The following is a 23,485-nucleotide window of genomic DNA, read 5'->3' on the forward strand; positions in this document are numbered from 1 at the left end:
CGCCGCGGGCTCCGCACATGGGCGGACTATGGGAGGCAGGTGTGAAGTCTGCAAAACCCCTACTCCTACGAGCGGTAGGGAACGCCAGACTGACTGCGGAGGAGCTGCAGACCGTCCTCGTTGGAGTCGAGGCCGTCCTGAACTCACGACCCCGGGGAGCTCTGAGTTAGGACCCAAGCGACGGCTGGGCGCTTACTCCCGGGTCCACAAGCTGGCGCGGCTGCCAGTTGGTTGAACCTGATGGAGGCCTAAAACGGGGCCGGTGTTAATTGATTTGTTATTATATTGAAGTTGTCGAAAATTTGAATTATAGTTTATAGTTGAATTGTATTTTGTAGTTGTTAGTTTCTTAATATACTCTAAGATAGCTTAGGGCGGAACGGGAGCGAAAGCTCATATTCGCTCTGGTGCGAATTCGGCCCGCTTCGCCGCAATAGATAAGTTAGGCTTAAGACTAGAGAAAAATACATTCGAAATTATAACGTTGATGAGGCACGACCATTTTTTTTCGTTATCGTTTTTTTCGTATTTTTTAAATATTCAGCAGCCACTTTTTTGTTTTTTTCAAAAGTGTGAGATAAATCAATCTCGTTAAACATTTTGGCGCCCCGGGTGGACTATAGTGAGAAATATTTAAAAAATAAACAAACATAAAAGTGACAGTGACACTGTGTTATTATACACAAACTAAAAGTCAAAGAGCTGCTCGCGACGCGTCCGTGAAGTGCAAAATTAAAAAAAAAATTTACCGCGTCGTGAAACCGCCTCAAGAAGAAATCCAGGATCATCACCGCAGGATCATCGCCAACAGGAAAGTGGCAGCGGGATTAAAAGATCCCAAGGCAGAACCGCAGGTATTTGTAGGTAGAGCTAAAATTTTGAATAGTTTAGTTAAAATTATTAACAAACTGCCTGTGGCTAAAATTGACAAAAAACATAAATACATATCCACATCACTGTCGCCACAATAATTTATATTAATTATATATTAATAATTATTTTTCGTTTTCGCCAGATATTAAATTAAATATCTTTTTTCGTTGGTTTCGTTTTTGAATTTAATTTATTAATTAAAAATTAAAATAAAAAATTTTTATTATAGTCAAAATATATTATTTTTACTAATTAACAAATAAATTAAAAAATTTTTATTTAAAATTAAAAAACAAAAAATTTTAAATTTTTTATCGTTGTCTGTTTATTAAAAAATAAATAAATTAGAAGAAGAATTATGAAGATTAAATGTCAGGGTAAAAAGCATTAGCCGGTTAGAGGAACGTTTGGAAGCTGGGTCCAAGTAAATAATATATCAGACGCAGATATATCAGAGGATAGTTCAGATGAAAATACAATTCTACAGAATGAAGAAAGCAGCTTTGAAAATGTAAAGAAACTTATAAACCACTTAACCAATTCAAAATTCAACTTTTGATCACTATTGGCAGATAAACAGTCTACGAATAAATAAATATCTTTAATAATGTTAGACATATTATTGAGTATGATACTCCGGAGAATTTGGTAACGATACTAAAATAAAATATTTCACCAAATATAACCATAGGCCTGCACTGTACTCTGCAAAACCTTTACTTATTGCAAAAACCACTAAAAGAAAATTTCGGAAAATAATTCCTATTTACAAGAATTTTTGTACAAGACGTAGAAAATGAGGAAGATAAGCCAATTAATATTCAAGAGTCTCATTGTCGCGCCCATAGAGGATTAGACGAAAATTACAAACAAATATCTAGACTTTAATATTGGCCAAACTTATTAATAAAATTAAAGAATATATAAAAAATTGCGTCATTTTTAAGCAAAATAAATATTGCAGACATCCAGTAAAATTTCCGATAGGTGAAGCACCAATTTCAACTAGTGAAGGTGAAAATCTTCATATTGATATGGTATATTTTACGCTAATACAAAAATTTGTAACATGTATTGACGCTTATTCAAAATTCTTAACAGTCAAAGAAATAGAAAATAAGTTTAATATTGAAAACAATACTAGGAAAGTACTAGAAATTTTACAACATTATCCATTAGCAAAAAGCTTTATGGCAGACAACGAACCAAGTTTCACATCTGCGCAATTTCATTCATTTATAAGTAGAAGTGGACTCACAATACACTTTGCAGATCCAACACATAGCACTTCCAATGGTCAAATTGAAAGGGCACATTCAACACCCACAGAGATTGCTAGAAATATCAAAGTTGAATACAATCTAACAGATTACTCTGAAATAATCATAAGAGCAGCTCAAAAATATAATCAAAGCATTCATTCAGTTACCAGCCATTGGACATACTATACAACAAAATAAACCATGAGAAAATACCAATCATTCTCCAACAAGCTCAAACAGTTATGCTAACAACACATAACAAAGACAAAAAACAAAAAAACTATAATGTAGGAGAAATAATTTATGAAAAAAAAATATGGGGAAACAGATAACTTACAGACAACAATGCATTCCGCAATACTTCTGTTTCTGATCATAGTTACAACAACATCCGAAATAATTAATTAATCGAATCATGAATTCTTTCTTTATAAAGACAATAAGGACGTTTTTACCTTTGACTCATATGCTGAGCTATTTCATGTTACCAACATTAGTTTCTATAAAGAAATTATGAACACAGAGCTTAACAACATAAAGAATACTAATAATTATACATTTTACTGGGAAATTTCATATAATTTAAGAACTCTAGATTTAATTCTATCACAATTATTGCCAACAAGATCTAAGAGAGGTATTAATGAATGATGATGATGTAGTAACAATTGAAAATAAAATGAATAAATTAATTGATAACAACAGCAAGCAACAAATAATAAATTCCAAATTGTTTGATTAAATAAAAATACTGTCCACAAATTTAGAATCGGTTTTTACAAGCCAAGAGTTATTTCTAAGAAAACATTTAATAACTTATGATCTACAAAATTAAATTGATGAAATTACTTTGGCTAAAATGGACATTTATAACACAAATATATTAAATATAGATGATTTTTAAGAAATATATAAGCACGAATTAAAACCTGTAGTAATCACGGATTTATTGGACACTTCTGAATTTAAAATTTCTTTGCACAAAGACTTATTTGTAATCTATTTAAAATATCCCATTATAAACAAGAAAGGAAACCTAACTTCGTTCGGAGCCGAAGTTTATAAAGCCTTGCAGTTAAAACCGGATAAATATCGCAAACATCGGATATAGTTGGCCGATCCTTATGAGAATATGATAATATAACCCAATTTATGGTAATACAAAATTTAAAACAAGTCCCAAACTTCTTTCTTCAAAAATACCAATATTGGTATTTCTATCAGAAACCATTTCCAATCGTTCAGTTATATGGCAGCTATAAGATATAATCGGCCGAATATAATGGTAATTCTAATGGTAAATGGTAATGGTAAAATATAATGGTTATGAAATTTGGTAGGTCGGATTAATTGACAAAAAATATAATCTGTACCAAGTTCCAGCTTTCTATCTTCAAAAACACGAAAGTTGGGTAATTTCCGATCGTTCAGTTATATGGCAGCTATAGTCGACCGATCCCTATGAAATTTGGCATGTCGTATTATTTTGCCAAAAATAGCTCTCACCTAAAATTTGAATTCCCTAATTTTAAAAATATTAAAGTTATACCATTTCCGATCAATCAGTTATATGGCAGCTATAGGATATAGTCGGCCGATCCGGGCCGTTCCGACTTATATACTGCGTGCAAAGGAAAGAAGGGTGTGTGCAAAGTTTCAAGACGATAGCTTTGAAACATAGCGTAGAAACAGACAGACAGACGGACTGACAGACGGACAAACGGACATGCTCATATCAACTCAGGAGGTGTTCCTGATCAAGATTATATGTACTTTATAGGGTCGGAAATGTCTTCTTCACTGCGTTGCACACTTTTGACCAAAATACCCTATCATTTTGACCCTCTGCAAGGGTATAATGATACCATTTCTTGGAAATGTAGCCCATGCTGAATGCGAATGAGCCGACTCACCGTCACCAGTCCGAATCTGATCGATCTTCCGATCTTATCACTCTTCACCAATGACTCAACTACTGCATCAGCAAATTGTCCCTTTCTCTTAGAATCTCATAGGGCAATTGTTTATTCTCTCCAAGTACCCTTTTGGGCTATTTTTCTTAAGTCGAGGTTTGCTGGTTATCTGGCAATTACAAATTGGCGGTCTTATTCCGGGAGCGAGCCTTTCACCTAAAATCGGTCTAGCCTTAAGCGTTTAAACAAAGTTTGTGAAACAAATAAGAAATAATAAAAAAATTTTTTAAAATAAATTAAAAAAAAAATATAAAAATTAAAAAATAAAAAATTATATTTTTAAAAAGTGAACTTCGGGATAAATTTAATTTAAACAAACAAATATTGACCACAAAGAAAAATTTTAAAACCCAACAACAAAAAACACGCGTATATTCCTCAACCCGGGTCCAAGGCCCCTGCAACTAACCATGCACGAACCACCCGATATACATAGGACGATACACCCCAAAAACATACCAACATAAAGATCCGAAATTTATAGTAGTAAAAAGAAAGGACATTGAATCATTTAGGTAAGTTTCCCCCTTCATAATCCAAAAATCCATAGACTATGCCATAGACTAAAAAATACGAGACGGAACCCTCTTAATAAAAACAAAAACTCACCTTCAAGCCACAAAAATGCTCAACCTAAACAAAATCGCAGACATGGAAATACTGGTTACGGAACATAAAACACTAAACTCTTCGAAAGGAGTGATCTACAGTAACAACCCAGATATATTGATGAAGAGACCATCCTTCAAGAGCTTAATTCCCAAAAAGTCCTACAAGTAAAAAAAATAATGAAGAAACAAACTACAAGCAACAACACCAACATCAATATCACAGACTCACTAACAGAAACTGGCCTAATAATTCTAACATTTGAATCCCATAAACATCCCGAAATACTTCGAATTGGATACGAAACTTTTCCCGTGCGTGACTACATATCACTCCAGCTACGCTGCAAAAAGTGCCTTCGATTTGGACACCCAACTCCCATATGCAAAAGCACATACAAATGCTCAAATTGCTCGGAAGAAAAACACACCACTGCACAGTGGTTGATTCCATAGGCCAAAAACAAAAAAAAACTAAAGTCCGTAATTGGTCACTTTTTGTCTTTAAAATATTTCTTAACAGATCAATAAAAAGAACTGTATTTTCATTTTTGTCCTTTTTCTTTCCTTCGTTGTAAGAATAGTGAATGAAGAGAGACAATGAAAACAGGTGATCATTGCAGTGAACTTAGCTTGAAAATTAGATGTTACAAAAGAATTTAATTTAAATATTAAATGGAGTCCAATCACCATCAAATAAAATAAAATGCCAAATAATGGCATGTACTATAAAACTAAGTAATTTTTATGTCATTATGTGTTGTGTTTTTGTTTTAAAGTTCATCAGTGACCTGTCGACTGGCGAATTTTTGTGTATACATAGAATTAAAATAAAGAAAAAGTTGTGATACTAGTCTTTCCCAATGATACTTTTGTTAATACTAATTAATGTATTCTTGGACTATGTTTTAAATTTGAGCTGCAACTTTTGGCAACTTTCCGACTTATTCCCTTTTTTGTGTTCGAGCAAATTTTGTGTTGTGTTGTTTTCGTGCATATTTTGTGTTTTGTTCTGTTCGTCATATTAGTCCGTCAAAACCGGATATATATCGCAAACATCGGATTAAATTGCCCGATCCTTATGAGAATATCATAATATAACCAATTTATTACAATAAAAAATCTAAAACAAAGTACCAAGCTTCCATCTTCAAAAATACCCAAGTTGGTATTTCTACCAAAACCATTTCCGACCATTCAGTTATATGACAGCTCTAAGAAATAGTCGGCCGATCCTTATGAAATTTGGTAGGTTGGATCAATTGACCAAAAATAGAATCTGTACGAAGTTCCAACTATCTATCTTAAAAAGCACAAAAGTTGGGTCATTTCCAATCAAACTTTTATATGGCAGCTATAGAATACAATCGGCTGATCCTTATGAAATTCGGTAGCATTCGTATAGCATTCGTACAAAAACGGAACTCTCTTACTGTAAAAACACCAAAGTTATAGCATTTTCGATCAATCAGTTATATGGCAGCTATATGATATAGTTGCCCGATCTGGCTGATTTTAACATATTATTTTAGAACAAAAATATAAATATTTTGTGCCAAGTTTCCAGTCCCTACCTCAACTAGAAGTATTTTTGGCCGCTCTCTTCATACAAGCCGGACCACTGTGCACTGAAGGCTTACACTGCCAAAAAGATAAAAAATGCCTCAATTGCGAGAACAATCCGGAAATCGACTCCCAACACAGCCCGCTCGACCGTAAATGTCCAACATTCCTTAAGCAACAGGAGCTTACAGCTATAAAAACTACCGAGAAGGTCGACCACAAAACAGCTTTGAGGATATACTTCGAGCGACATGGATATCAAACTAAAGCCACGCATGTAACAACACTGACAAGCACCACAACATAGGACCAAACAAAACCCCAATCTTCAAATGCCACCACACCAATAGAAAAAACTACACACAAAAAATTACACACAAAACACCATAACCAAATCAACATCCCACGGAACCTTAACTAAAGCACCAAAATCACCCAAAGAACACCTCCAAAATCACACTCAACAGAAAGAGCAAGACGACATCGAGACCATGGATACCGACATTACAGACACCACACCAAAATCACCTTACGCATCACAAATTACATTAAAAATATTCTCCAAAGATAAGTCAAACTCTCTCTCTACTAACTTTAAACAGTCCAAATCAAAAACTAAACCCTCAACCAAAACACACCAATAACAGCGACAGCGAATCCATCTAAAATCCACCAAGCACCAACCTATCCCGATCTTCACCGCAAAAATGTCCCTTAATATAATCTAATGGAATATAAAAGGTTACTCTAATAATTAAAACCAACTTCTAATATTGATAAAGAACCACTCCCTACACATCATAGCTCTCCAAGAATCACACATACAATACACCTATAACATACCCACCCCCATAAACTACATACTACTAACTAACATAGCCACGAACAGATTTGGCGGCGTAGCACTACTAGTACATAAATCGATCGAACATTCAATAATCAATACCACAAACGATCTCGAAACACTAGAAATACTTGTAAAATCCCAGCAAAACCTACACATACAGACAGTATACATCTATCCCACCAAAACTATCACAAAACAAATACTAGAAAATACATTGCATAGACATCAAGTACCCTCATTAATAGTGGGGGACCTTAATGGTTGGCACCCAGCCGGGGGCTCCCCTACTTTTAACCCAAGAGGTAGGTTAGGTTAGGTTGAGGCGGCGATGTAGGGCCGGTGACTGACCCCCATTCACTTGAGCCGCTGGGGCTCCTTGTGATACCGCACAGGCAAGGGTCCTACAAGAGGACCTCTCCCTTCCTATTTACTTATGTGCCCAAGGGTATTCTATCCTTCCTGCGGTCCCATCCAGATTTACGTATGAAAGCTACGAGTCTGTGTGGAGCGACCTCCGCGAGGTCTGTTAGGTCCGTGAGTCTTAGGTCTGGTCTGCGCACAAGAATTTAAGTCGGCTGCGCCCCAGTGCAGGGCATTGACACAGGAGGTGTGCGACTGTCTCTTCCTCTTCTACGTCCCCACAGCTCCTGCAGTAGTCATAATGTGGCACCGCTAGTCTAGCCGCGTGTGCTCCTATTAACCAATGTCCCGTAATGGCCTTGACCGCCAGTCTACAGTCCTGCCTATTAAGGGCGATAAGCATCATTGACCTCTTATCGGATGGGCCATATCGTGCGGGAGTTCCTGCAGTTTTGGAGATTTCTCCATTTCCTCAGTGATGCGCGGTCAAAGTGATCCCTGCATTTTAGCCTACACGTTAGCCTACGGTTCCTTCTCCGGTAGGAGAGGATTGGTAGTACCTGCTCTTGCAAGTTCGTCGGCGGCGCAATTACCCTCGTGGTCCCTATGCCCGGGAATCCATATGAGTTGGATGACATGCTGCTCTGCCATCTCGTTAAGAGATCTGCGACAGTCATTTACTGTCCTGGAGTTGGATGAAAATCCGTCAAGGGCTTTGAGTGCCGCTTGACTGTCTGAAAAGGTACAGATTGTGTCTTGATTGCCAGTAAGTGCTGGGGATCTGAGTGCTTCTCCGATAGCAATTACTTATGCTTGGAACACACTGCGGTGGTCGGGAAGTCTGAAGGACTCATTTAGATACTGCCGTTCGCAATGAAAACCGCCTCCCACCTGGCCATTCAATTTTGAACCGTCTGTGTAGATATGGAGGGAACCGGCTGGTCCCGGGATTTGTGTGGCCCATTCCTCCCTTGTTGGAATGGAGACCTTGTATTTTAAGGTGGGATGATCGACAGGTACGCAGTAGTTAGCCCCCGTTGGCGTGCAGTGGTGTAGATCTAGCTTGGTATGTCCATAGTCAGTCCATTTCCATACACTCCTGCCAAAATTATACGACACCTTTAAATTTTTTGTTTCTGCGCTCGTAGCAGAATGCAAAATCGAAAACGATCAAAACAAAGTATGAGGGATGATAGCACAATGTTTAATGCACAGAATGAGATATTTTTGACTTTTTTGCATCTCCCGTTTTCGAGTAACGATAAAAAAAAGGACACACGCTTCAATTTTAGCTACGCTGCACGTGTATCAAAATTATACGACATGCCCGTCTCGCGTAGCCTGATAGCCGATAGCGTGGCTATCTTGACCCCTATTATCTCTACCGGTAATAGGTGAGTATAAAGTCTAGGGCATCCGTCGGTGTGGTACGTAGGCTGCCTGTGATACAGACCAACGCCATCCTTTGCGTTTTCCTAAGTTTCTCTCTATTTGTGGAGTTTGTGAGAGCAGGCCACCAGACCACCACCTCGTAGAAAAGGATGGGTCTTATGACCGCTGTGTAAAGCCATCTTACTTTTTATGGGGACATTCCCCATTTAAGTCCAATGGCTTTTTTGCAAGTATAAGGCGCCTTGTTAGCTCTATCCATGGTATTTGACTTCCAGTCCAGTTTCCTGTCTAGCGTAATCCCTAGGTACTTGACGCTACCGCTAAGGGATAGTGTTTCTCCTGATAGTTTTGGAAGCATTAAGTTTGGTATTTTGTACTTCCTGGTGAAGAGGACGAGCTCGGTTTTGAACGGGCTTACACCTAGTCCATTTCTAACTGCCCATGTTGAGAGGACCCTAAGTTTGTCCGTCATGCGGTCACATAGAGTCTGGGGAAATTTTCCAGAGAAGGCAATTGCGACATCATCCGCGAAAGCGATAACTTTGCAACCACCACCTTCTAGGGATCGCAGTAGGCTATTAACCGCCACGTTCCACAGTAGGGGTGAGAGTACGCCTCCTTGCGGAGTGCCTCTTCTGACGTATCTATGAATAGATTCTCTTCCTTGTGACGCGTTAACAGTCCTGTTTCTCAGGATCTGCTTTATAAGGCGTACGGATTGATTTTCTATTCCTAGTCCAGCGCATTGATTATCGAGCTTGGTAGGATGTTGTTGAAAGCAACTTCTATGTCTAGAAAACCAATGAGTGCGTATTCCTTGTCACTACGTGCCTTTTCGACGAAAGTAGTGATCTCGTGGAGTGCCGTTTCCGTGGATCGGCCCTTCCTATACGCATGCTGTGATCCCGAAATATCATCTGGGTTTATAGTAAGATTAATATGGAGGCTAATTAGTCTCTCCATTGTATTGAGAAGGAAGGACGACGGGCTTATTGGTCTGAAGCCATTAGGGGTGCAGTGCGATGGTTTTCCCTCCTTAGGTATAAATACGACTTTCGTCCGCAACCACATTGCGGGTACGATGCCTATCTTGAAAATTGCTGAGAAAGCTTTCTTGACCCAAGACCTCAGATTGGGACCGGCTTTAATTAGTTGAGCCGGGACAATGCCATCTGGGCCTGGGGATTTGAAAGGCTTGAAGCTATTTATCGCCCAGCTGAGATACCTGTCACTCAATAGGTATTCAAGTTGGTAAGGGAGGGAGGGGCTATCCCCCTGTCTCTGCATTTCCAGGGTTGTATCTACTCGAGAGCATCCCGGGAAATGTGCCTCTGTGAGAGCCTCTAGGGTTTCTTTGCTGGACGATGTCCTTCTGAGGTTTTAATATATCCTACATTTGGTGGAGTAGTTGCGAGGACCTTCCGGAGTCGGGAGGCCTCTGATGTTTGCTGAATGTTCGTGCAGAACTTGGCCCAGGCATTTATTTTTGCCTTGCGAAGTTCTTTGTTATATCGCCTAAGGTCCGCTTTATACGACTCGCAGGCTGTCTCCGAGTTTGCTTTGCTGGCAAAATTAAAGGCCTTGCGGGCCTTGGTTTTAAAGGGCGCAAGTGTTTGCGACCACCATGGTGGTTTCTTTGACTTGCTTTTGCCCGATCTGCTTTTGGGACAAGCTTTATTGAACGCGCACGCTGCCGTAAGCGTGTCCACCATGGCATCCAGGGCTTCCATACTGTCAACGTCCCTATTTGAGGTTTCCCCAAGGAACTTTCTAGTTTTTTCCTGTATAACTCCCAGTTCGCTTTCCTCGGGTTGCGTACCGTTGGTCCTGTTACCCACCAGAAGATTGGAGCCTAGGATAAAATCGAAGTTTGACTCACCCCTCTCGTTCGTGTCAGTGCTTCCCCACTGATGATGATGGGCGTTAGCATCGCAACCTATGATCAGGTCGATCTTATGCTTCCTGCTGTCTTCCACCAGCTATTTGAGTAGCGGGTGCGGGGGGAGGGCCTCCTGGTCGTAACCTATATACCTTAGAAGGCCATTTGGGCTCTCTATGGCTGCGGCTACGTGGTCTTCATTACTGAAATTGGGTAGCAAAAAAAGGTTAAGGTTCTTTTTTGCGAGGATGCAGGCTCGCCTTTTACCTGTTGTATCGGCTTTGCAGCGCCTAAACTCCGACGCCCCCAACCCAAGAATCCTGTCTCCAAGAATCCAGGGTTCCTGGATGAGGGCCACATCAGCGAGGTGGAGTAGGAGGGCAGCTGACGCCGCTTTACTGTGATGGAGGTTTATTTGCAAGATCGTCAGGGACATCCTTACAAATCTCGAAGCTCAGCAGAGAGTCCTCCTCCATTCCGACTCCACTAAGTGCCCTTGCCAAGTCGCTTTCCTCCGAGGTGTACCCTTCCAGGATGTCCTCCAAGTCTGGCTCTTGCGTGTCTGCCTCCAGCCCGATACCACCTGGCTTGGCCATCGCATCGGATTTGTAGATACGGACCGAAACGTGTTCGAATCCGTACGTCAGCCGGTGCTCCGTCCTCTCCAGGGTTGCACATTCTATGCATTGTTAGAATGGTTTTAGGGTCGGCTGGCTTTTCAGTGCGCCACACTCGCGCCCTCGGTTTGCTAGGGATCTCGTCCCAGTCGACCGCCACCAGCTTATCTCCATGGTAGACCTCTCCAAGCGATGCAACCATCCGCTTGTAGGTCTCTCAATCACGCTTCTTGGCAGGCAATTACTTTGTCGCTACCCTGATACCTGGGGGGCTTCTCCCTCTGTGGACCTCTGCCTTTTCGCGCTTTGCGCGGCCTCCTTCGGCCTTTTATTCGGATCCAGCCTCACTCCCGCCTTTTCCGGATTAAAGTCGGGCAGGATCTCCCTTGCCCACTTAATGATCTCGGCCTGGTCTGGGTTGGCTTCGGCCGATGGGTCCGCCCTCATAAAAATGAAGGCTGCTCTTCTCCTGTCTTTGTAAGAGCCCTTACGCGGCGTCGAGTGAGACGCTCCCGGACCAGGGTTAGCCTTAGGGGCCCCGCCGGTTGGTTTAGAGGTTGACCCTGGAGTCTTCCTCTCCACGCCGTTCGGTGGTCCCACAGCTAGCCCCGCTTTGGAAGGAGAAACATTCTCCTTCGCTTTGGAGGAGAAGGAGAAACGCGCCGCACCGGCGCGTCTTGCCTCCAGATGTTGCCCCTCTGTGGGGTGCTTCTCCATCTCAGCATCCATCCATCCACCCATCCATCCATCCAGCATCAAAGCCATCTCCTTGGCTTTTGAGGGCTTTGGAGCTTGACGGGTCATTGACCCCATTTCCGGACTTTTTTAGGGAGTTCCGTTCTCCACTTAGGTTTTTGGTTTGATTGGTAGAACTCATATTTTGGTCCCACGCATCCTTCGATATATGCTGTGCCACCTTGGATTGGGGTGATTTATGGAAGGGAGTGATCTTCGCCCGCCCGACTACCATTAGCCAGCATCGTCGGCAGAGACATGACCTTACCGGGACCTGTTACCAGCCGCCCTCACGTGGAGAGTATAGTCGCACTACCAGCGGTGTACACAGTTACGGCACGCAATTGCTTGCGCGTAGTTCCCCCTGTTGTACCCCTTGGCTGACGGCCAACCCAAGAGGTAAACTTATACAAAAATTTATCGACACATCCCCTATCTTCTTAAATGACAAATCACCAACACATTTTTCAACATTTTGCTCGGGATCACTAGCCCCACTCACCAAGTGAAAAATTCTCAATGACCTTCATGGGAGCGACCACTTCCCAACAATCATCTCCCTTTTTCCATTAAACAAGGTAAATAAATTCAACAATCCCTTTTTCAAACTAAAAAACGCCAATTGGGACCAGTATTTTGCCCTCACACACAAATATGATTCCAAATTTGCACCCTCTAAAAATGTAAACAAAGAGGGTGCCCAAATCAACAGAATCATTTGCATAGTGCAAACAGCTCTATGCCGCAAACCTCACAATTCTAAACCATACAAGGTTCCCTGGTGAAATAAATACTTAGCTCACCTACAAAAAGAAAAACAATTAGCTTGGAACACTCTTAATCGCAACACAAACCTTCAAAACATAACAGATTACAGACGTAATAATGCCAAATATAGATTTGAAATAAAAATAAGGAAAAATGAAGCATCCAATTCTTTTACATCCGCCATAGATCCTTCAACACCCTCATCCAAAATATGGCACAATATAAGACGCTTTTGCGGACTTAACCCAGTCAAACAAATCCATGCAATACAAAACCCCGTTGTGTAGGGGGGCGCTGGTGCTGCAAAAGATTCCAGAAATAGGGGTTGAAAATAATAAGTCGGGGGCGTCTTCAGTTAAGGTAAAAAAACGCGTTCAGCTTTATTGGCTGCGTACAGAGGATTGCCAACTTAAAAACTAGTACAAAAAAGAGACGATCGACGACAACCAACGAGCGAGAGAGAGGGCACAGAGGGGCGAGTGTGGATGCGCCCTTTGGCGCGGGTGCGCTCTTCAGCGCGGATGCGCTCTTCAGAGCGGATGCGCTCTTCAGCTTCCACGGCCCCTCACCTAAACATTCCGCCCTCCTTGCAATCGCTCGGGTTGCAATAGCTCCCTCGAAGTTATGGCTGGTGGCAGGCTCCGGACACAACCCATCCAAACACGGTGCTCTGGGCCACTGGCTGTCCGTCCTGGATCTTCAGGAAGCCCGGTTGAATAATCCGTGGGTACATATCTGCGCCCAGGACGACGGAGATTGTCGCTGGCAGATGGAATCGCTCATCCGCCAGTGTCACGCCTCGGAAATGGGCACGCACCACCGCCGCACCGCTCAGTTCCCGGGACGGCGTACGAACTCGCACGTGAGGCTCAATCTTAAACAGCCGACCTCCAGCCGAACGCTATCATCGGTCGTTGACCCCACGGTGGCGGAACACACCTGTTTGTCCCCCACGCTGGTAGTGGGCAGCCGGAAACACGCAGCGAGCGAGGCGTCGATGCAGCTCGAGGGCGTGCATGGGTCGATGAGGGCCCCCGTGTCGAAGCTCCGGGTCCCGGTGTCTATCCGCACTAGTGCAGTCGGCAGCACATTGACGCTGTTCCGCTGCAGCAGCGACGAGAGGGTGGGAGCAGCGACCGCATCCAGCAGGGGCCCTTGACGAGAGGCGGAACCTTGCCTAGGTGCGGATGACGCGGGCGGATGAGCGGTGGTCGGCAACCAAGGAGTGGCGGAAGAATGCCGATGATGTATCGACGAGTGCCGGGACGTCGGTGGCCGTGGATCAGGTTGGGATTGCCGGAAAGTGGCGGACCAGGCCGAGGAGCACCCGAACCGCGCCGGGAGTTGGCGGATGACGGCCGGGAGCTAAACGAGACACTCCGTGTCCTGACTCCCGCGCTCCGTGACCGGTGCCCCTCTTGGCGTGCCTTGCGCCGAGCCCGCGGCTTCTCCACGAGGTGCAGCAGCGTGTGGTGATCCTGACCACACGTTTTACAACCGTCACCCCGCCGACAGGATCCGTCGGAGTGCTCGTGGGCCAGGCAGCTCGAGCAATACCGGTTCACGAGAACCGCTCGGAGCCGCTTCTCGGCGCTAAGGCGTAGAAAGCGCCGACACTTCTTCAAGGCGTGGATTCCATTGCAGACTCGGCAACGGTAGGACTGAATATCTCGATTACATCTGCTCTCCAGCGATGCGTGGGTGTTGCGTGGACGTGGCGACATCGTGTTGACTATGGCTGACGGAAATGTGGTGAAGGAAAAAATAACATTATCAGAATCGGTGTAAATGAAGGTTCGGAACTACGGGCAGAGCTACACACAATGGACAGGAACATTGGAGCGGAAGAAATGTTAATTACTGTGGGTAGGCGGACGCGTCCAACGGAAGAAGCACGACCTTAACAACGGGCCGCTTTACGAGCCCTCGCGCGGTGCGGATGTCGATCACGCGGACATGGCCATCAGAGCCGGGATACACCGCGTCAACCCTGCCTAAACGCCACTCACTGGACGGAATGTTGTCTTCCTTGATGACGACCATATCCCCAACCCGGAGGTCCCTCGTAGGGGCTCGTCACTTGTTCCTCTTATGGAGCTCCTTGAGGTATTCCTCCTTCCATCGGAGCCGAAATTGCTGGTGAAGCGCCTTGAGGTGTTGCCAGCGATTGATGGAATTGGTGTCCCCCTTTATCTCGGGCTCGATCGTGGCGAGAAGTGGGCCTCCCATAAGAAAGTGCCCGGGTGTAAGAGCCAGCAGGTCAGCGGGGTCTTCGGACATTGGCGCGAGTGGCCGCGAATTCAGGCACGCCTCGATCTTTGCAAGGAGAATAGCCAGCTCCTCAAAGGTGTATTTCCGCGTGGCGGTGGACTTGTAGAACAAGGTCTTGAAGCTCTTGACCCCTGCTTCCCAAAGGCCCCCCATGTGGGGAGCTCCCGGAGGAATAAAATGCCAGAGAAGCTGCTGGTGACTATAGGCACCGGTCACAGCCCCCTTTAGGATCTGGAGAAAATCGCGGGATAGTAGAGCAGCTGCTCCCACAAAGGTCTTCCCGTTGTCGGACTGCACTTGACGGGGGCATCCTTTCCGGGACACGAACCGTGCGAAAGCCGCCAGAAATTTCTCGGTCGTAAGGTCCGACGTAGGCTCTAAATGGATGGCCTTAGTGGAGAAGCATACAAATACCAACACATAACCCTTTGTGATGAGACAGGCCCTCCCCGTATAGTTTTTTATCTCGAAGGGACCGGCATAATCCACACCGGTGTACGTGAATGGGCGCGAGAAGGATGTCCGTTCCTTGGGTAGCTCTCCCATGAGTTGCGTCTGCAACTTCTTCTTGTGGATGACACATACCTTACAAGAATAGACGACGGACTTGACCAAATTCCTCACCCTTGGAATCCAGAATTTGGCCCGGATCAGACGGATCATCAGCTGACTTCCACCGTGCAGCGTGATGCGATGTGTAAAATGAACCAGGAGTCGAGACAGATGACAGTCGTACGGAAGGATAATAAGGTGCCGTTCGTCATATTGGAGAAGCTCAGAGGACGTGATCTGGCCGCAGGCTCTCATAAGGCCTTGCGAATCCACGAAAGGGTTCAGATTTTGAATCGGACTGGATGCCGATATTGGACGCTTTTCGCTTAAGCAGCCCATCTCAGAGACGAAGTGTCTGCGCTGAGTGACGGAAACTAGAAGACGTTCAGCCGACGTAACCTCATTAGCGGTCAGATGCTCTTCAAACGAGGGTCGAATCTTCCGCGCGCTCTGAATGAAGCGATTAACATAGGCAAGGACTCGTAATGCCTTGTCGAGTGTGGAAAAACGCTCAAGGAGATCTTCGGGGGGCGCTTTCGCGACATGGACCTTGACTGCTTGCTTCTCGAGTTCAGTCACGGGGGCATCATTGCCTTGAGTGGGCCAGTCGCTGCGAGGCCTCTGCAGCCAGTCAGGACCGTGCCACCACAACTGGTTATCTGCAAGATCTTCTGCTCGGAGCGGACATGTACCCATTTCTGCACGTCGGTGAACTGGGTGATCTCGGTCACCCGGTTGGCCACGAACGTTGTCCACTGGCACGCTGGCTTATGCAGCCACGCGAGGACAATAGTCGAGTCGGTCCAACAGTATAGGGCAGACGCGGCCCCTGGCATTTGTGGCAGAACGGCGGTGGCCATCTCGGACAACAACAAGGCACCGCACAGTTCTAGTCGAGGGAGCGACACCGTTTTAATTGGGGCCACTCGAGTCTTTGCAGTCAGCAGGGTCACTATTACCGTGGACCCAACCTCGACACGAACGTAAATTGCTGCGCCGTACGCCTTCTGTGAAGCGTCGCAGAATCCGTGGTGTTCGACCTTTAGGTGTGGTCGGAACGCGACCCATCGAGGAACACGAATCTGATCGAGCACCGAGTAATTCTTTAGGAAGTCAACCCAACGCTGACAGAAATCTTGAAGGAGGGCGTCATCCCACCCTAGATCCAGAAGCCAAATGTCTTGCATGAACATTTTTGCCCAAACAATGAAAGGAGCGAGCCAACCTGCTGGATCAAACAATTTGGCAATTTGGGAGAGGACTTGACGCTTCGTGAAAACCTAGCCGGAAGTCCTTCCACCGCACGCCGAGAGTCTTGGCCGTGCTCTCTGCATCGATGTCGAGAAAGTCAGCATGGAGTCGGTGGTCGCTCGGAATGTCGGCCAGGATTGCCTTGCTATTCGACGTCCATTTCCTAAGTGGGAACCCTGCTGACTCTAGGGCCCCTTTTAGCTCCTGAATCGCTGGCTTCAGTTTTGGAGTCGGCCCCCGCGAGAACGTCATCAACGTACATGAACTGCCGGATAACTTGGCTTGCCTGCGGATACTTCGACTCTTCGTCGTCAGCGAGCTGTCGCAGCACACGGATCGCCAGGAACGGGGCACAATTGACACCGAAGGTGACCGTTTTCAACTCGTAGTCGCGGATATCCCCATCGGGATTGCGAAACAAAATACGTTGGAGCGGAGTATGCTTGTGGTCTACCCAAATTTGGCGATACATCTTCTCGATGTCGGCGTTGAAGACAAACCTAAAGTATCGCCACTTTAGGATTTGAATCGTCAGGTCGGATTGTAAGACCGGGCCCGCGTAAAGAATGTCGTTCAGACTGGTCCCGTTTGCGGACGGGCTCGAAGCATTGAAGACCACTCGCACCTTGGTGGTCGTGCTTTCGGGCTTGAAGACTGCATGATGTGGAAGATAGTAGGTAGCGAAATTGCTCGCGGGAGAGACCTCGGTCATGTGGCCTAAGTCGATGTACTCCTGAATTACCGAGTCATAGCGGGCCTTAAGGGGCGGGTCCCTCTTCAGGCGCTGCTCGTTACGCAGAAACTGAGCAAGGGCAAAGGACCGTGAAGCCGCTAGCTCGGAACCCTTCTGCCCGGGGTCGCGTAAGGGGAGCGTCACAACGTCCTTGCCACACTCGTCTCTTCTCGTCGTCTGGACAAAATTGTGCTCCCAAACTGAATCCGATTCCGAACTTATCTGCGTGGGCACATCTTCCACCTCCCAGAGCTGATCCAGTGAGTCACCGAGGCTGGGGGCCACTCGTGTGGAAAAAACGGACACGCTGCGGTGATTGGCTGGAGATAATGGGCCTGTCAGCACCCATCCAAAAATGGTCTCCTGACCGAGAAGCGACCCGCAGACCCCTTGGCATTACCGAGGAGAATGGACGGAAGAATGTCAGCTCCTATTAACACATCGACTTGGGAGCTCTCAAAGAAGTTGGGGTCCGCCAGGGGAATGTCGGGCAGCCCCTTGAGACGATCTCGCGGAATCGGGTATGATGGCAGATTTCCTGCCAACTGCGGAAGAACGTAGGCCGCAGTCTCTAATTGTAGCCCGGGTCTAGACGAATGGACCGTTCGGCGACCGAATGGAGAAATGTCACAATTTAGTAGACTGCGCGGAAATGGTCTGATTAAGGCCGGAAACTTGGGCTTGAATCGTCTTGAAGGGTGGCTTGACGAGGTTGAACAGTCATTCCGTTATGAAGTTCGCTTTGGACCCTGAGTCTATCAGTGCTCGTGCCTGGAAGCTGCACCCAAAATGGCACACGTTGATAAGGGACGTGCCCAGTAGGACGGCTCCTGACCCGGAAGCGAAGCACACCTGCACATCCGACTGGTCCTCTTAGCCATTTTTGCTTCTGGCAGTCTGTGCGGGTCGAGCCCTTGCTGTCGTAGGCGGACTTGAAGCGGTGGCGAACGGATTGCCGCGGTGCAGGAGGGTGTGGTGTCGGCTGTGACATGTGAAGCAGGTATGGGCGCTCGTGCAGTCTCGTTGCTGATGCCCTCGGGCATCAGTTCAAACATAACTGCTTCCTTTTAATGTAGTCCGAGCGCCCATTTACGTCCATTTCCAGGAACCGCGGACATAAGCGAATAAGGTGGTTCTCCCTCGAACAGAGATCGCAACCCTTGGGGGACCCCGAACTCTTGAGAAATAGCCTGGAGGTTGAAAAGGATTTTCAACTGGCTATTGACCAATAGCCGCCGATTCTCAAAGCATTCTGTGAGGCTTTGCCAAGCGACGACAAACCCCTCATGGGTAAGCGGAGCCTTGGGGACAATGGCGTGGGCGTCTCCACTTGTTTTGGACAGTAAGTGGAACAACCTCTCCACCGGGGTGAGCCGCGAGTTTTGGATGTAAATGGCCGTAAACAAGTCTCTGAAGGTGGGCCACCGCAGATAATCGCCCGCGAAGAGCTCAGTATCCACCGGAGGTAACCGGCAGCCTGTAGGCGCGGGCGTGTGGGCATTGACGGAAGCCTGAGTGGATTGGGAAGCAATTTTCTCCCGAAGCAGGGCAATACATCTCGAATAGACGGAGTAACAGTAGTTGTACTTCGATTCCAGCACTGTCGAGGTGGCCACATTGTCGTCTGACACGGCTAGTAAATCGGAGCAGCTCTCATAGCTTTCCTCCACCTTTTCCCACAGTGCCCGAATTTGGTCCCGATGAACTTCGCAAATGTATTGGGAGCCTACTTCCGTTTCTCTGGCGCCCGGAGTATTTATGTTAGCCTCAAATTGGCTAATTCGATCTGTTGTGGCGAGGATGTTTTTCAGCGCCACGTCGACCGCACTTTGAGCCATTTTCGCAACGGAACGAGTCTGCCTCTGTGAAGGACCGGGGATTTTATTGACGGATTCGTCACTCTTTGCCCTTGGAATGGCACTGTACGCCTTAGGCTTTAAAAGAGGCGTCCGCGGAGAAGCGGATTGAGATCTGTCCAAACGGATGGTTGGGATCGGACGTGGCTTTTGGTCGTCTCCCGTGGGCATTCTTAGACACCAATTCGCTGGTCAGCGCTTGTCGACTGACGTGCGCAATAGTGGCTCGTACGAAGCGGTAGCCGGTCACTAATGTGATGAGACCGGTGAGATATCGGACGAAATGCGATTGCAAGGCCAAGTGGGAATTAGTAGCGCCGATGTCGAGATGAACGTCGGATGCGGCACAATTCGGATGTGGGAGAAACTTCAGGAAGCCAAAAAAAAAAACCAGATGGGCCAAGGTTTGTTGAGATTCTAGGCGGATATTGCCAGATGCGGAGTAGAAGCAGCGTTAGGAAAAATGACGGGACGGAAAATGGACAAGGACCGGAAAATTCGTGCTCGTTCGGAAAAATAATTAATGACTGTCTATATATGTTTATTTCGACCAGTATGGCTCGTACGTAAATATTTAATTCCCAACTATTATCGAATTTGCGGAGCCGGAAAGGTGGACTTGACCTTGGTTTGAATTTAACACAGAAAAAAAAAAAATTAAGTTTTGCCTAATTGTCGGATTAAATTATTATGGAGACAGACGGGTGGAGTTGAAAATTTCAATTTTTAATAAATGGAGGTTAAATAACATGAAGCTGGAACGGTGGAATTGAAACCGCGGCTCGGTTCAGAGAGAAGATTGACAATTAAATTATTCAATTATAATTTTTTTTCGATAATTAAATTTTCGACTTTAATCATTGAACGAGCGAGAGAGAGGGCATAAGTTTTGTTAAAAATAAGTTTTTGCTAGTTTGGCTGTTTGTAGGTCTCGTTTTTGCTCTATTGTGAGAATATTGGACTCGTTGATTAAGTTAGATATTGGGGTTGTTCGGTAGGCTCCAAGGGCTAGTCGAAGTGCAGCATTGAACGGGGTCTTTAATTTGTTTAAGGTGCTTTTCGGTGAGTGTCCGTAAAGAAACAAACCGTATTCCTGGTGTTTGCACCTTGCTAGGGAAAGGGATGCTTTGGAATATGAGCACCAGGTGTTTATATTATTTAAAATGTAGTCTAAGTTGAGGTTTTTATTTATGTTTTCTTGGCAGTTTATTATGAGGAAGAAATCGTCGGCGTATGCGTTAAATTTAATGTTTTTGTGTAAAACTATAGTATTTGCAAGTTTATTGTAGACTATTAAGAATAGTATAACTGATATAGGTGATACTTGGGGGACACCGTTATGTAGGGGATGAGAATTAGATATGTGGGGTCCTACACGGACAATTATTTTTCTATTGAGCATAAATTTTTTTATGTACTTTATTATTTTAGGGCCTATTTTCCACTCCTGGAGTTGGTCTGTAAAGGTGTGCTTCTTTGACTTCATTATGAGGTAGTCTACGGCAGACTGTCCGAAGTCGATTTTCCTTTTTTAAAGCCAAATTGGTTTTGATTAAGCACTTTATTCACGGTTGCAAACCACCATCGTCTTTTGGAAATTATCTTGTCGAGAGTTTTTGCAAGACAGCAGTTGAGGGATATGGGTCTGTATAAATTTATTTTTGTTTTTTCAGTTTTTGGCTTGAGGATCAGTATGACGAGGCTTGTTTTATAGGCTTTCGGTATGTGACTATCTAGTATCTAGTTGTTAAAAAGGTCTTTTATTCTGTTTTTTGTGGTAGGTGAGCTGTTTTTTATCATTTCCTATGAGATTCTATTTAACCCTGGAGTGGCTCCCTTATGCGTTTGTAAGGCTGATGTTAGTTCGAGGAGAGTAGTCTTTTCCTCTATGGTTTTGGCTGTTGGGCAGGGGGTGTAGTCGTATGTGTTGCTTTTGTATTTGTTGTTTCGGAACTCCTCTGAGAAGTTCCGATCGTTTGAAAGCTCTGAAAAGTGCCGTGCAAATATATTAGCAATGTCGTTGATAGAAGTTGTAGGGGTGTTATTTACGGGTGTTTAGGTGAGGGGCCGTGGTGCCGCTCAGCTGAAGAGCGCACCCGCGCTGAAGAGCGCATCCACACTCGCCCCTCTGTGCCCTCTCTCTCGCTCGTTGGTTGTCGTCGATCGTCTCTTTTTTGTACTAGTTTTTAAGTTGGCAATCCTCTGTACGCAGCCAATAAAGCTGAACGCGTTTTTTTACCTTAACTGAAGACGCTCCCGACTTATTATTTTCAACCCCTATTTCTGGAATTTTGGAGACACAACCATAACCATGTATGACCGAACCATACAACTCTGCCTCTCACTAAACTTACCCTACCAAGCACAAAAATTCAATCCACCTTGGGAGATCCACAATCTCATAGATACAAAGTTCAGAATCCATAAGAAAACAACAACATGCCCAGACACATATCGAAAAATATACGAACATACCAAAGACAGACACAAATCCTACAAGTTTATATTCACAGACGGATCAAAATTAAATTACACAATAACTTACGCAGTCACAACAGAAAACCACATTATAAAATAAGGTATGCTCCTCCCATACTCTTCAGTACTCTCCGCCGAAATAATAGCCATCCAAAAAGCAATTGGTCAAGTCAAAAGTTTGAGGGGTAAATTCATGATTTGCTCTGACTCCCTCTCAGTAATTGACTCCATAAAAAACACTAACAATAACAACTTTTACTCAAACCAAATCCGATCACATCTAACAAAGCTAGCACCAAAAATAAAAGTATTGTGGATTCATGGTGATGTAGGCATAGCAGGCAACGAGCTAGCCGACCAAACCGCTAAAGCAGCAGCGAAAATCCCTCTCTTTTTCACCCCAAGCATAAATTTAACAGACATAAACAAACATTTAAGGTCAGAATTCTCAACAAGGCAGGAACAAAACTTTGAACAATGCAGCCAATGCACAGTGGTCCAGCCCGTAGGCCAAAAATAAAAAAACCAGCGTCCAAATTTTGACTTTAAATGTACCAATCCTTATTTATAATTGGTCTAGCTATTTGAATTAATTCATCCTTTTGTTTTAATCTGTCTGTCCGCTTCAAGAATAGCATCGAAAGTGATAGCATGATATTTAATGTGAATTGCAGCGTAAGCAACGTGCAAGTGAAGCTCTCCCCATAAAATCTATTAAACATTTTTTAAACAAGTGTTTGTGCCATGGAAGTTATTAATATTTTAAAGAAATGTATTAACTTTCTTTTTACAATAAAAAGTATATGTAGTATTTGTTGTGTTTTGTGTAAATCATTGTTGTATTTAGTACATAATTGCGAACGTTCTTTAGTTGTGATGGCAACCTTTGGCATTCACAAATCTTTTTGTATCATATTCTTAAGCATTTTAAGAATATAAGAAAGTTTAGTTCAAGTGCCGTAAGTTGCCGTGCGGCTTGCAAATTACAAAAAGGTAACCTAACCTTAATTTGAAAAAACCGGATATATATCGCAAGAATCAGATTTAGTTTGCTGATCCTTATGAAAATATCATAATATAACCAATCTATTACAATAAAAAATGTAAAAAAAGTCCCAAACTTCTATTTTCAAGAACACCGAAGTTGGTATTTCTACCAAAACCATTTCCAATCATTCAGTTATATGACAGCTATAAGATATAGTCGGCCGATCCCTATGAAATTTTGTAGGTTGGATCAACTGACCAAAAATAGAATCTGTACAAAGTTTCAACTGTCTATCTTAAAAAGCACAAAAGTTGGGTCATTACCGATCAAACATTTATATGGCAGCTATAGGATATAGTCGGCTGATCCTTATGAAATTTGGTAGGTCGTATTATTTTGTCAAATATAGCATTCGTACAAAAACTGAACTCTTTAACTGTAAAAACACCAAAGTTATAGCATTTGCGATCAATCAGTTC

The sequence above is a fragment of the Drosophila bipectinata genome, chromosome 4 (genome assembly GCF_030179905.1).
Source record: "Drosophila bipectinata strain 14024-0381.07 chromosome 4, DbipHiC1v2, whole genome shotgun sequence".
NCBI classification, from domain to species: domain Eukaryota; kingdom Metazoa; phylum Arthropoda; class Insecta; order Diptera; family Drosophilidae; genus Drosophila; species Drosophila bipectinata.